The following is a 15,193-nucleotide window of genomic DNA, read 5'->3' on the forward strand; positions in this document are numbered from 1 at the left end:
CTTTCTGTGGGCTACTCAAAATCTCAAAATCACGTCTAAAAAAACTCTCTTTTTGTAATATAAAAATGTAGCCTATTATATAGAAGATTGACATGCCGTTTGTGCGCATGCACAGCCCAAAAACCGATAGCGACGGAAAATTCGCATGGAGCATCGTTTTTTAAAATACAGGTCCAAAAAAGAGCACAAAAGGTTAGATTATACAGTTAAAATCTGAATTATTAACCCCCTTTTATTTTATAAATATTTCCAAAATAATGTTTAACAGAGCCAGGAAATTTTTACAGTATGTCTGATAATATTTTTTTCTTCTGGAGAAAGTCTTATTTGTTTTATTTTGGCTAGAATTAAAGCAGTTTTAAGCTATACTTTTTTAGATACTAGAACAAACCATCGTTAACACCCATATTCTGCCTAGTTAGCCTTGTTAACCTAGTTAAGCCTTTAAATGTCACTTTAAGCTGTTATAGAATGGTTTTGAAAAAAATAGTAAAATATTATTTACTGTCATCATGGCAACAATAAAATAAATCAGTTATTAGAGATAAGTTATTAAAACTTATGTTTAGAAATGCATTAAAAATCTTCTCTCTGTTAAACAGAAATTGAGGAAGAAAATAAACGGGACTAATAATTCAGGGGGTTTAATAATTCTGACTCCAACTGTATATATTGTTTCTTCATGCTATGAATTATTATTATTTTTTATCAAGCATTGGTTGACCTTTTGATAATGGAGGTTATCTTTAAAAAGTACAAAACAATTCCAAATTTACTTAGTGGTGTCAGGAACACAATTTACCCAAATAAATTGGTTGAATTATTTTTTTTTATAATGTATGGTTATGCCTTTTATATGTTAAAATTTAAGATCAAATTAAGTTTTAATTAAGCATCGATTATTATTGACCTAATAAGCCCAGGGCATTACAGTGGCGCAGTGCGTAGCACGATCACCTTACAGCAAGAAGGTTGCTGGTTCGAGCCCTGGCTTTCTGTGTGGAGTTTGCATGTCCTCCCGTGCTCCAGTTTTCTCCACAAGTCCAAAAACGTGGTTTAGGTGTTCTAAATTGGCCGTATTGTATGTGTGTGAATGCAAAAGTGTATAGGAGTGTGGGGTTGCAGCTGGAAGGGCATCCGCTGCGTAAAACAAATGCTGGATAAGTTAGCGGTTCATTCCACTGTGGCGACTCCTGATTAATAAAGGGACTAAGCCGAAAAGAAAATGAATGAATGAATGATAATAAGCCTTCTCATGAACATGTACAAAATGTACTGCATAAGCTGCAACGAAACACAGCTTAAGCAATGTATTTCAGATTCACAAACACATAGACAGCACCCTCTTATGGATTTTTTATCTGTAAAACTAACGAAATGTAACCAGAGCAACATATTTTACGTTTTGCAAAACGTAGCTCAAGGCACGTATTTTCAACGAGCCTGGGTTGCAAAAAACGTTTATAAATTTTAGCCTTTAAATCTTGTCTGTTGGTCAAATGTTAGGTTATCTTTATTGATTTAATGTTCAGCACTGAGAGTTGCTTAAATATTTCATTGCCTACCCTAGTGATCGTGTGCGAGGTCATAAGGACACTCCAACATGGTAGCAGTGCGTATAATCAGAAGTTTGTAGAGTTGGGATAAGATTAAAGCAGTCCTTGACAACTCATCAGATAGTAAGCAGAGTAATTAAGAGGCAATTACGGCTATTACAAAGTACTCACACTGGCTCAGATTATCTCAAGTGCAGGGGAGCACAGTGGGGTGTGCGCTGTTGAATAAGCATGCATGTAATTAAATGACAACAGTTGTATCTGGTCCAGGAAAATGTAAATAAACACTTTAAACATGTATAATGCGTGTTAAATTAATGTTGCACATGCAAAGTCATTTAGTTTCTCACATGTTCGGAATACCTGCAGCATCTGTTCATACAGTTCATGTCATCTTGTGTTGCATCAATCCATGGAGGTCACATTCATTTGCACATAACGTAAACAAAAAGAAAAAAACTTTACTCAAGCACATGACAATACGGCATTGTTTAAAGGATTACTCTGATTACTCACATGAATGTGATCAAACCAGCAATATATTCCAGCTGAGAGCTCGTAGAGGCAAATGAGATGGTAATTCTGCTCCTGAAAATCTGGAACCTGAAACTGTTTTTTGAAAAGGGAAAGGGTAACAAACGTGTCCAGTAAAACCTCTTTATGTTCCTCAAAATAATTAGCCACAATCTTAAAAAGAATCAAGATAACACGTCTCTTCACAAAAGGGATAATAAGTCATTTGTATGCTATCTTTCAAATGAACCTAATTGGCCACGGTTATGAAATCCTGCATATTGCTTACGTCACCATCATTTAGTCAGAATATTTTGCCTAGGCACAAAAATACTTATTGAACTGGAATTAATGGTAATTAGTGGCACTCTAGTATGATATTTGGTCTCCTGTGGGTCACTTTTAATCTAAGAAGACATCCAGTGACTTCATTTTTTAGTGTTTTTCACAAGACAAGGAGAAGAAAAACCTGTATTTTGTATTTATTTGAATCTAATTTCTTTGGCATATTTAGCTGTTATATATTTATGCAATGATGTAAATAATGCCCTTCATTACCAAATGGATAAAAGACATAAAATGTTGAACTTGATTATCTCTCACACTGAACAATAGTTAGGCTGTTCCAGTAGTGGCAAGGCTTTAAAAAGCAAAGCTGGTGGTTTGTTACATTTCATGCTGAGCCACTGGTACCCTGCCAGTGTTTATTTACCCGAGCACATATTTTATTTATTTCAGAATGTTGTATGATAGTCAGTCCTTTTGGCACTGCATGTACCTTTAGGGCCAGTGAGAAGTACACAAGAATCTTTAACACAGAAATGTCTCTGGTCCATGAACAGATCATTTTGACTTGTGCTTTCATGTTAAAGATTTAAAAATCGACGCTGTCTTGGATATTGAGAGAACTGAAGTCAAATGTTTCAATCTCAAAGTTTGGGTTAAAGAAGAGTTCAGGCAAGGAGTTCTCCACAGCTTACTTATTTTGGAACAAAATTTGTCACACCCTTTAAGAGGGAAGTGATTAATATTACAACGGCGATCAATACAAGCGTAACTTATCCTAAACACCAGGAGGCCTGGAAACAACTGACGAGTAAGCACTTTAGCTAATGGCCCGTGCCTGCTGTGTATCTCTAATGTCTAGACTTCACTGAAGCTGCACAACTCCAGTACAATATATTCATTTGGAAAGATCTTCAATTGCATAAATAATCTTTTTGTTTTAATGTGAAAAAAATAAGGCATACTTATCAAGATCTATTTTGATTGAGTGATGTTTAGAGGATCGTTTATTCTTTTGAGGAAATACAGGGTAGCTTTTGATAATCTGCTTGATCTTTGGCTTTTTTCCAGCAGATCATTTACCTTGCAGCAGATTTAACTCTGGAGTTCATCATATAATGTGAATCAAATATTTCTAAGCAAATTCTTTTTAGCTCAGTTCCTTTTTTAATCAGAGGTTACCACAGCGGAATCAATCGCCAACTTAACCAGAATATGTTTTACATGACACATGCTCTTCCAACTGCAACCCATCACTGGGAAACATTCATACACACTCATTCATACACATAAGCCCCTTTCACATAGTGATACTGATAAATATGCAGAAAATTTCCGGAACAACTTTACAGGTAAATTTTAAAAAGCGCTGTTCACACAGGGGAGGACGTTACGGAATTTTTCCCGAAACGACCATTCACACATCCATTCCAAAATACCGGTTCTGACATCATTAACCAGAAATGACCTCTAAACGGCTGCGCTTGTATTTGTAAACATTTGACTACATTACAAACTCTGTGGATAGATAACTATTGTAAATAACTTTGATGAAAACATAGAGAAACACTTTCGCGTGTTGAGATGTACTAATATGTGTGTGTGCTGGTGCTCACTCCTTCACGGGCACATGCAACACGTCAAGCAACTGAAGGAAGCAGAGCTTGAAGGTAAACAAACAACGGCTTATCATAAGCATCTTATCGATAAATATTTACAAAGTTAGCATTAAGAGGGAACATATAAACTCCACACAGAAATGCCAACTGACCCATTCGAGGCTCGAACCAGTGACCTTCTTGCTTTGAGGTGATCATGCTATCCACTGCGCCTCTGTGACGCCTCCTGAATTAAATATATTACAATTTTTTAGATTCATGTTATAACATGATTCTGTTTAGCATTATTTCCAGTTAGAATCTTACTGCATTAGTTCCAAATGATTTTGTGAGGTGATTTCAGTTATTACACCAGTCCTTTATCTAAAGAGTTTTTGCAGTGATTCCATAGAAGAACCCGTTTTGGGTGCCTAAACTTTTCAGTTATCAGTTCTCAAAAAAAAAAAAAAAAAAAAAAAAAATTATAGTGTGAAGAACATTTTAATATTCAAAGATCCATTTTTTTCAGATTATGCAATCTTTTGAGGAATGAAAAAGGTTTTCTTTATTGAACCTTGTTTGGCAAAAAAGAACCTATATGAACCTATATTTTTTTAGTGTACAGCCAACAAAAGAAAGAAAACAAACCCCCCATAGACACAGATCAAACAAATAAATAAATTAAACAACAAGACTAAATATTCTACAGGAAAGAATATTTTAAATCAATGTTTCCCCTCAATATGATGTATTAATGCATATAAAACACATGCTCTCTTTTTCCTACTCTTTCTCTCATATGCGCACAAGCATAGAGGCACACACTTACATACAGAACCATACACATTCACAAAACATGTTTCCAGCAAATCCCCACAACTGTATCAATATATATTTTTCTGTGACAGAAAAGAAGTTAATGGCATTGGAAAACAGAAAAATGTTAATGACATTTCTTTATAATAAGGTAAAAACAGCTGTAAACTTGTAGACAAGATAAGCACTGACATTCTGTTAATTATTTGTGTAATACCAGTAGCTCATGTAAATTAATAACCAATGTAAAGTCCTAATAAATAAAAATCTTGATTTAAAATTCTCTTAGCCTGATTAAAACATAATACGGTTGACAACTGAAAAAAATAAGCATTCATTGTTTGATAGCAACAGGACAGCCTATATTTCATGGATCACTACTTAAGTCTTGGTATTGGTAAAAATGCTGCTGCTGAACACTGTTGAGTGAAGCAAAGACTCTACATACGCTCAATCAATCAATAAATCAATACAGTATCGCTCTATCTCTTTATCTCACTTCTCCAGGAACTGCATCAATAGCTAAACAGTTGTAGGTACTAAAACTATGTTTGGAAAGATGCATCAAATGAAAATAGTCCTAAAAATGAGCCTTTTATTGACTAAAACTGACACATTCGATGAAAGAAAACACTGTCTTTAGGTTGTAACCATAATATAAGTGGCATAATGTGGCATTAAGTTATAAGAAAATTACTTTACAAAAAGATTTTATTAGTTGATCATAGTCAATGTATTTAATAACATGAACTAATAATGAACAATATTTTTACAGCACTTATTAATCATAGTTCTGCATTTACTAATGCATTATTAAAATCCAAATTCAAGCTTTTTAACATAGGTTAACATGACCTAACAATGAACAACTTTTTTCATTAACCAATGTTAATAAAAATTTATAAATGTTGTAATAAATGTATTGTTCAATGGTTGTTCATATTAGCAAATACAGTACCTAACAGTAAATAATTCAACCAAATTATTATTATGTTACCAAATTATCTACACCCATCATTAATTGTTTTATTATTATTATTTTTTCACAAAAAATCAAAATGTTTTACAAGTTTGTCTCATAAATTGTGTGCGACGTTTTGGCTAAAGGAGGCAGTTACAAGTTTCTGCTTCCAGATGCTTTGATTTTCAGGTTGCGCACAGTCCACTTAAGAGAACCACCAACCTGGAATAAGCTGTTCCTCATGGGGGAACAAAGAGGGTGCTTCAAATTCCAGTCTGTCATTTTGATCTTGTGAAGCACATTGCTGAATTGCTTTTTATAGAGGTGACTTGATGCAAACTACTTATTTTAGAAAAGGACAGACTGCGACAGCATCCACTTCAGAGTCCATTTTTCAAAAACAGAGCTTCACAGGGAAGAAATGTATGGCGCCAAATATCTGCTTAGCAACAACATTTTAGGAATCAATGACACATGATTGAGTTAAAACTAAGGCGTGATTATTTAATATATTATTTAATGAAGTGTTATCTTGCTAAGAACTAAACATAAATCAAAACGCTGCTATGATTAAAATAATTGCTCATTTGTTAACAGACATGCATTTGTGGTAAACTTAATACACACACACACACACACACACACACACACACACACAAAATGTAATCAGAAAATGTAGAAATATTTTTTATTCTGCCTTTTGCAGTGCATCTATTGTCTTTTTTCAAAGCTATAGAATTAGCTTGTGGTTTAAACAGTCATGTATGACTCTCAAGCATTGCTGTGCCTGATGGGAAAATTCCACCACCACGCTCTTAATTATATAGAACAGCATGAGTGTCATATTTCAGTAATCAATCACCCTTCATTATTATAACCAAGGATGCAATATCTAGAGAAAGCCCTCTGTTAGTATTCCTTTTCACTGGCAGTTATAGGCTGGCAGAAACAAAATGATATTAGAAGATTATGAAAGATATGTTTGCTCAAATTGGCTTCACAAGATTATAACGTGCTCAAACTGCAATACAGTAATCTTTATAGTTTAGTTTAGATTTAGATTCCTTCACCTACATTTTTCAGTATATAAAACTGCTTTTTATTACAAGATAATAAAATTCCAACAAGGGCGACATGGTGGCTCAGTGGTTAGCACTGTCGCCTCACAACTAGAAGTCCTCTGGATGCTCCGGTTTCCCCCCGCAGTCTAAAGACATGCGATATAGGTGAACTTAATAATCTAAATTGGCTGTACTGTATGTGTGTGAATGCAGTAGGTGTTTTCCAGTACTGGGTTGCAGCTGGAAGGTCATCCGCTGTGTAAAACATATGCTGGAATACTTGGCGGTTCATTCCGCTGTGGTGACCCCTGATGAATAAAGAAATTAGGCCGAAGGAAAATGAATGAATTAATAACTCCAACATTTACTATACAATCATGAGCAAATTGAAACTTGCTTACAATTTTGTTAACCATTCGTTACTTATGGCTAACAGAGATTCATAACCCATCATTAGTTATTGTAGTATGACTTGTAATAATGTTAATCAGAATATCCAAGTGCATCTCTTCATGTTTGAGGTTTAACACACACGTCCACTGCAGGATGCGTGATTCCACGTGTCTGAAATTAGTGCTAATATATGCATTTGATCAAATGTGTGATTTAGCAGTAACCTTGTCCTGACAAAATGAAATCATTAACGTGTCTGAAGATGGAATGAATGTTTAATGATATGTTTCCATTTACATAAGCAGCCTTTTAACTTGATTTAGTTCTCCTGCAAACTAAATATGACCTGCAGATTGCATCGTTGCAGACATTGATAGACCAACTACCGCAATCCCCTGGACATTAGTATGTAGAGTGTGAGCTATTTAAAATGGGTATGTTGATAGGATCAGCTGTTCGTAACAGCTTCCCATTTTAAAACTTATCAAGCCTCAGCTCTCTATCACAGAGTAATCATGTGCAGGCTAATAGGTTAATGCCAGCTACCTTAATATTTTGATAAATATGGTGATGTTGCACTACAGCTGAAATTGATAGATGGCTTGATAACCTGTTCTAAATAATAAGCCACGTATCAGCTCTCTTTTATGGTTTGTACTAGTGACTGGAGGCCTAAGAAAGACTGTGTTTAGCTGTGAGCTACTGGAATTGTGACACTTCCAGATTTTTGGAGGGGATACCCATTACTTCTCTCAGGCTTGCCAGCCACCTTACTGTATTTTTACCCCTCGGCTTCATGATTCTTTGGCATGCTGCCTTCCTGGAGTTAATGGCTGTGAAAACTGGGAAAAAAGCCCTTTGTTGTTAGAATATGGAGGTAGGAAGGCATCAAGGAACATCTGAATTCATAACAGTGCTTTTTTCCGAGTTGGCTTTTGAAGGCAATGCAGAAGTGGATCCTAAAATATCTCCTAATATACTGTGTGGTTCACCGGTGGTGAAGAGAATGATGAAGTCTTTCAATATTTTCCTATTTCATCAACTTTTTAGTCAATTTCTTTAAAGAAATAGGCATTGTATGAATACACGAAAGCTTGTCTGAATTCAGTTTGCATACTGTAAAAGGGCCTTAAATTGAGTTGTATTTACTTTATTTACTAGATGTAGATCTTTAATTCGTATAGTATTTTACAATGCAAGGTGGTTTATGGTTGGTGAATTGATTGGTGTGACTGAAAATTATTCGTAAATACATGTTATCCCCAGAAGGGCATTAATAAACATTTGAATCCAGTGTCTCCATAACAGTACCTATATAAGAAACTAGAAACATGTTACACATAGCATTTTAAAATTGTAATGCATACAAGATAATATTTTGATTATTATAGTAGAGGGAGCACCTCAAATAAATTAAAGTATCAGATTGTTTTAATTTTTATTTTATTTCATTATTTTATTTTATTTTTTAACAATTAAAGCTTCCTGCACTTTTCCAATATGTTCAGGTCTTTGTTAGTTCAAACTTTTACTAGCACCTTCATACAAATGAATCGTGCATTTTGTCTGTAAAGCTAGCTCTGTAATGAATAGAAAAATATCTAGACTTTCAGATGAGGCGTTTACCACACAGTCATAGTTGACTGACAAGCTAGGTAATATTACTATGTTATATCCCTGATGATTTACTGATACTGATATAAGACTGATACATTGTTATCCAATGCAATTTCACTGCAGTTGGTAATTTTTGGATTTAAAGGCTATTTTGTATGATCTTATTCATTTTAGTACAATTTGCTCATCCTTTGATAAGGGGTAGGGTTAAATTTGGGGTTGGGGTCCCATCTCCTTAAAAAATCGAATAAAATTAGATGAATTCATACAAATAAATTTACTATTTTACGTACTGTCAGAAAAATGGCCATGTTTCCTTGAGAGATCAGGCTGTGTTATTGAGACAGCCCAGATGTCTCTAAGTTTTATAGTTTATCTGTAAATGCTTCCCATTTACCAGATAATCTGGGCTGAATTTCCAAACTGTTTGTGGTCCTGGGCCAGATTGTCGAGAAGCACAAATTTGGAATAAATATGCTTAGAACTCATGTAGTGTGAGCCTGGCTTTATCCGTTGTTTTTTTAAGGCAATGCATACTGTATGCACTTTAGATGCTTTGTGGTTTAAAATATCCCATAGCCCTGTCTTGTTCAATATACATTTTCTTTCTTTTTTCATTTTTCAGCATTTGAAATCCTTTTTTTTTTTGCTAAATAACCACCATACAAAAGCATCAGTGTTTGGATAAAGGTCCCCAGTGTGTGCATAGACATGTGGTCACAATTACCATTCTTCAGTGAATGTCTATGGGCTAAATTTAGTCTTATTAATAAAGATCCATACTACTGTGAATTTCACATGAGGGAGAAAGATTTCAGCTGCCGATTATCAGTGGTTATCAGCTGAGAGATATGGGCCAGTAGGGCCCTTCTGCACCTACTGGTAGGCTCAGAAGGTTGTTATCATCCATCCACATGGTTAATCAGCTAGATCACTTACGGCTATAGTCGGAAGTTAACAATAATTATTTATATTATTTATTCAATTTCCCATTAATTGTATTTTATTAACGTCTACCCCAAGCCTAAACCCAACCATTTCAGTAATGTAAAAACAGATGTGGATCTGGAGTTTTCTCTGTTTGTATAGCTGATTAACCATGTGGATGGATGATAACAGCCTTCTGAGCCTATGTATGTAGTTTCAGAATTCAAAATGCAATCGTCCTGTCATTTTTGTGATTGTATTACTTCATCTCATTAGTACAACCATTTCTTAATTTGTTGTTTAAGTTCCATTTCCAGTTATGAATTGTTCTCCAACATCAACATTTTGTTTCTTTATTCATGATTCAGGACCATTTCTTTACAGCTATATTTGTCAGCCATAAATATTAGATTCTGAACTAGTCTCATCTCCATCTACAGTCTGATATCCCTACTTTTAAATATTTTGTCTAGGTCAGGGGTGTCTAATCCTGCTCCTGGAGGGCCAATGTCCTTCAGATTTTGGCTGCAATCAGGAAAACACTTTCCTGGATGTTTCTAGAAATCCTGCAGTCACTGATTAGCTGTATTTTTAAATTAGACACTAAACTCTGCAAGACAGTGGCTCTTCAGAAACAGGTTTGGACACCCCTGGTCTCAAGACTTCATAGGCTTCTTGCCCAGTGCCAAATGATGTCATATTTCTTGAGTGCTAGTCGAGTCAGCGGTCACAAGGGCAGCTAATCTCAATTTCTTCTCCGTAAAGCTCAAATTTATCTGAGCAGCTGAAATTTATTTAGCAGCTGACATGATTTTGATGTTCGGTTCTAGTCTCGTTTTTTAATATTCCCCTGTGACTTTCTTCGGCAGATGGATCACACCTTAACACTGCCATTATCTGAGTTTTTTAAAGGCAGTTTATATGTAGAATTTTTGCTGTCTACCCACAACCCTCCAATCTAAATTCTAAGAACAGCAATTTTTTAAAATAAACTGACTGTAAAAATCGAATTGACTTTTACTATTTCTTAGGGCTGCACAATATCTTGTTTCAGCATCGATATTGCAATGTGTGCTTTTGCAATAGTCACATTGCAGTATCCACAATGTTGAGATTATAGTTGATCAGCAGTTAGGATTGTACAGTTTTATTTTACATCACATTTAATTATTCAGTTAATGTACCTGAGTATCTGACAACTGTTCCACTCTTTGGAAAACCGTAAAGCATTCATTCATTCATTCATTCATTCATTCATTCATTCATTCATTGATTCATTCAGATGTTCAGTCATTTTCTTTTCGGCTTAGTCCCTTTATTAATCTGGGGTCACCACAGTAGAATGAACCACCAACTTATGCAGCATATGTTTTACGCAGCGGATGCCCTTCCAGTTGCAACCCATCACTGGAAAACTACCATAACACACTCATTCACACACATACACTACGGAAAATTTAGCCTAACCAATTTACCTGTACTGCATGTCTGTAGACTTGTGGGGGAAACCGGAGCACCCGGAGGAAACCCATGCGAACGCAAGGAAAACATGCAAACTCCACACAGAAATGCCAACTGAACCAGCCGAGGCTTGAACCAGCGACCTTCTTGCTGTTAGGGGACAGTGCTACCTAATTTGCCACTGCATTTCCTACCATAAAGCATTACTATTAGGGATGTCCCGATACAATTTTTGTCCCGATACATTTTAACTTCCAATACGATACCGATATTTCAGCCATCAGTCCGATACCGATATTAATCCGATATCAGCACAAATTATGAATACTTTACTTTTACCTATTTTGTTGAGTCGAATGTATGAACGGCTAGATCAAACTGAGAACAAGTCAGTAACAGTAAGTATGGAAAACTATTAGTTGCATAAATGTGAACTTTTACATAATAATATATAAAAAGAATTAAATAATAAATATTAAGACCCTGAAAAATATCTTAATTGAATAAACAAAGATACATTTTTTAAAGTGCAAAATGCTAATCAAAGGTCACTTTAGTTATTCATTTTTTACCATCAGCAAAGAGTAGAAACTGCTGAGAGCAGGAACATAAGAAAAAAATATTGTTAATTGAACAATTGCTAAAGGTTCAGTGTCAGGGGTAAACATGGGAATGTCTCTAATAAAAATTTCTTTCTGCCCCAAAAGTAATACCATTCTTTCTTTTAAACTGTAATAGCCCTCAGCAAAAGAATGATTTCTTATTCTTATTTAACAGACAGTTAAAACAACAAAAATGTTTAGCATTTTACATGACACTGTTCCTTTCAGAGTGTTTAAGTAAAAAAATGAAATAAAGAATAAAAAATCCACTATTTCACTCCTACTATCCATCCATGTGCACCACTGACAGGTCAAATCTGCTCCCTCTCTAGTCTTGGTGCTGCTGAGAGATTAAGATTGAAAGTTTGCGTATAAAATATTGAAGAAACGCAGCTAAAGAAAGCAAAATCCAGGACATGTTCGGCAATTTAGAAATCTTGGCTGAATGCAATTTTTAAGTCCCAAATAAAGGACATGTCCGGGAAAAAGATAATGTATTGTAAGCTTTTTCCCTGGTGTCCTCGCGCTCTTCTCAAAGCTAAAGTCAGAGCAGGTGTCCAGCTGTGTGTCTGCTGCAGCAGCAGAGCCCGCGAGTCTGTGGCGGAGAATTAGGTATCACACTGGATGAACCACGATATGCCATGACCGAATTGAGGCTCGCACGATGGGCACTACGTCGCCATTATGTGCCTTATGTTGCTCAGCACCCTATGCAAAACAATGTAAAGATCGCTTGACGTAAAGTAAATAAACCAGTAACGTTAGAGAAGTGCCGTTGTTGATAGCGTCAGCGTGTGCTACTGTCACAATAGATTTCTATCGTAATACACCATAACTTAGTGTGAAGAGCATGTTAAATCTTAGAGACTTTGCTAGCAAGCAGTGTTGAAATCACATGGGCTTTGCATGCTGGCTCTGGACGCTGCTGGATAGAATAGCTGTAACAGAGTTTAGAGAGTATCGGACTGCTTATATCGGAGATTTTTAACGCAGTCCGATATAGTTTTTTGGACTGATATCGGATGAATTTCCGATATCAATATCGGATCGGAACATCCCTAACTACTCTCTTATTTATTTATGCTTGCAATTTGATTCACTCTGCTACAGGATTTTTCCAATCGATCTAAACTAAAGATTTAAAGATCTATTCCAAATGGAGTTATTTAAGTCATCTGCTGAAATTGTATTCAGATCGCAAAAAATTTAAATATCGTAAGGTCAGATGTTTCCAATATGATGCAGCTCTACTACTGTTTTATCCCTTGTTATGCAGAAAAGCTTACAGTAGTTAGATTGATTTTATGTAATTTTATGAAGAAGACCTAGTAATTTATTTTTTAAGAAAACAACACAAAAGTTATATTATACATTTTTTTATATTGTTGTGGTTTGATGCTGTCATTATTGTGATTATAGGGTATATGCCTAAACATGCTAATGGGACTTTTAATTTGCCAGTAACCTGGGTTAAGCGCTTCCGGTGAACTGTATGCCAATGCAAAAACCGGCGTGTTTAAGGTCTGTTTTCTTTAAAAATCTGCGATCTTCACTAGCTGAGTGATATCCGATATAAAGTGGGTCCTAGATTGTACAAGAAGCACTGCATTAAATTACATTTCCCCTGCCATGTCTTTATAATATGAACATTTATTTTACCCCAGTATATTAAATGGAGCTTCTGCGCTAGCCTGCAGATTCTAACGGGCGCGTGCGAGTAAACGGCTTTTTGTCTCGTTTTACCCTTAAGCAACTAAATGAATGCCAAAGTTTCTTTAACTGAATGTATTTAATGATATTACAACATTGATGCTGTAAAAAGAACCGCAAAAATTGGAAAAAAGTTCACAATAACAGGTCACCGGAAGTTTATCAGTATGGGGAAAACACTAGCTTGGCATATACCCTATTAGTCTCTTTTTGAGCATTGCAAATTTTGTACACAGTATATTGTTTTACCGAAAAGAATTAGTAATAATTGATTCATATTTGGTCATTTCTAACATTTAATTTTGGCAAATTGAGCTACAAACACTCAATTTTTTTTTGTTCACATACATGGTGTAGCCAATTTTGCCAATAGAAAAAAACACAAGTAATCAGTTCTATGAAGATAGATTTTTTGAACTTATTTTACATTTTTTTGTTCGTTTGAATATTTTTCATAAAAAAAGTTATTTTACAGTAAAACAACATCACAGATGGTAGAAGAATCTTCCATTTTCGATTTTTTTCTTTCAACATTTAAATCCAATTCTTTAGAAAAAGAATCCCTACATACACCTTTCTTGCCGCTATTAACTACATTGCCCACTTGCAAAAAAATGTTTACATCAAATTAGATTTTTCAAGTACTGTACCTGAATATCTGACAACTGTTCAACTCTTTGGAAAACCATAAGGCACTGCTTATTTAACCTTTATCTTATTTATATATGTTTGCGATTTGTTTAATTCACTCTGCTACAAGATTATTCCAATTAACCCAAAGTAAAGATTTAAAGATCCATTCCAAATGAAGCAATTCAAGTCATCTGCAGAAATTGTATTTATATAATTTCATGATGAGACCTATTAGTTTATTTTTTAAGAAAACAACAAAAAAATGTATTATACATTTTTCTACCATTGTTGGGATTTGTTGTCGCCAATATAGTGATTATTTGTCCCTTTGGTTGAGTATTGCAATTTACAAATATATATATATAACACATGTTATCAATGTTATTGCATGTAATCAATACAAAGTTCTATTAAGATAGACTTTTTAAATAACTTCTTTTAATTTGTTTTTCAGTTTGAATAGTTTTCATAAATAAAGTTAATAAAGTTATTTTACAGTTTAACTGCTTCAAAGTTGGTAGAAAGAATGTTTCCATTTTTTTTTTCAACATTTAATTCCATTTCTTTAGAGAAAGAATCCCTATGGAGTTACACACACCTTTCTCTCCATTATTAACTACAAAGCCCACTTGAAAAAAAAAAAAAAAAAACCTGACAGGTTTTGTGTTTTGCCAGGATATTTTTGGTTCCCCCCATGTTGTCTGGTTTCCTCAGCAGCATAGCTGGCAAAGGCCACTTGTGTTTGCTGTGAGATATACAGTGAACTGTGCTGCATAGATTGTCCCTGAAACTCCTGCTGGAACAAAGAGATCCCAAGTGTCTTTGTTTCTCTGGCTGGATGGCAGGTTTCTTTTCTTCTTGCTGTTACAGCGACACCTTCTAAAAATGGGATGCCCGTGCACTTGCTGTGAGATTCAGTGAGTAACACTCTCCTGTGAGCCTGTTTGGCGACTTGATGAAACACCACTCTTTGGGGAGATGGGCTGTAGCTGACAGTGTCCTTGTGCTCCCAGAATAATTTGCATGCGTTTGCTCAATATTATACATGTGGCAGATGTTA

General features: G+C 35.0%; 1 protein-coding gene across 9 annotated transcripts in view; it reads left to right on the forward strand.

The window, feature by feature from the left end:
- Window positions 1-15,193, forward strand: part of khdrbs2 (KH domain containing, RNA binding, signal transduction associated 2) — a 130,830-nt gene that overhangs the window by 947 nt on the left and 114,690 nt on the right.

The sequence above is a fragment of the Danio rerio genome, chromosome 13 (genome assembly GCF_049306965.1).
Source record: "Danio rerio strain Tuebingen ecotype United States chromosome 13, GRCz12tu, whole genome shotgun sequence".
In the NCBI taxonomy this organism is placed as follows: Eukaryota; Metazoa; Chordata; class Actinopteri; order Cypriniformes; family Danionidae; genus Danio; species Danio rerio.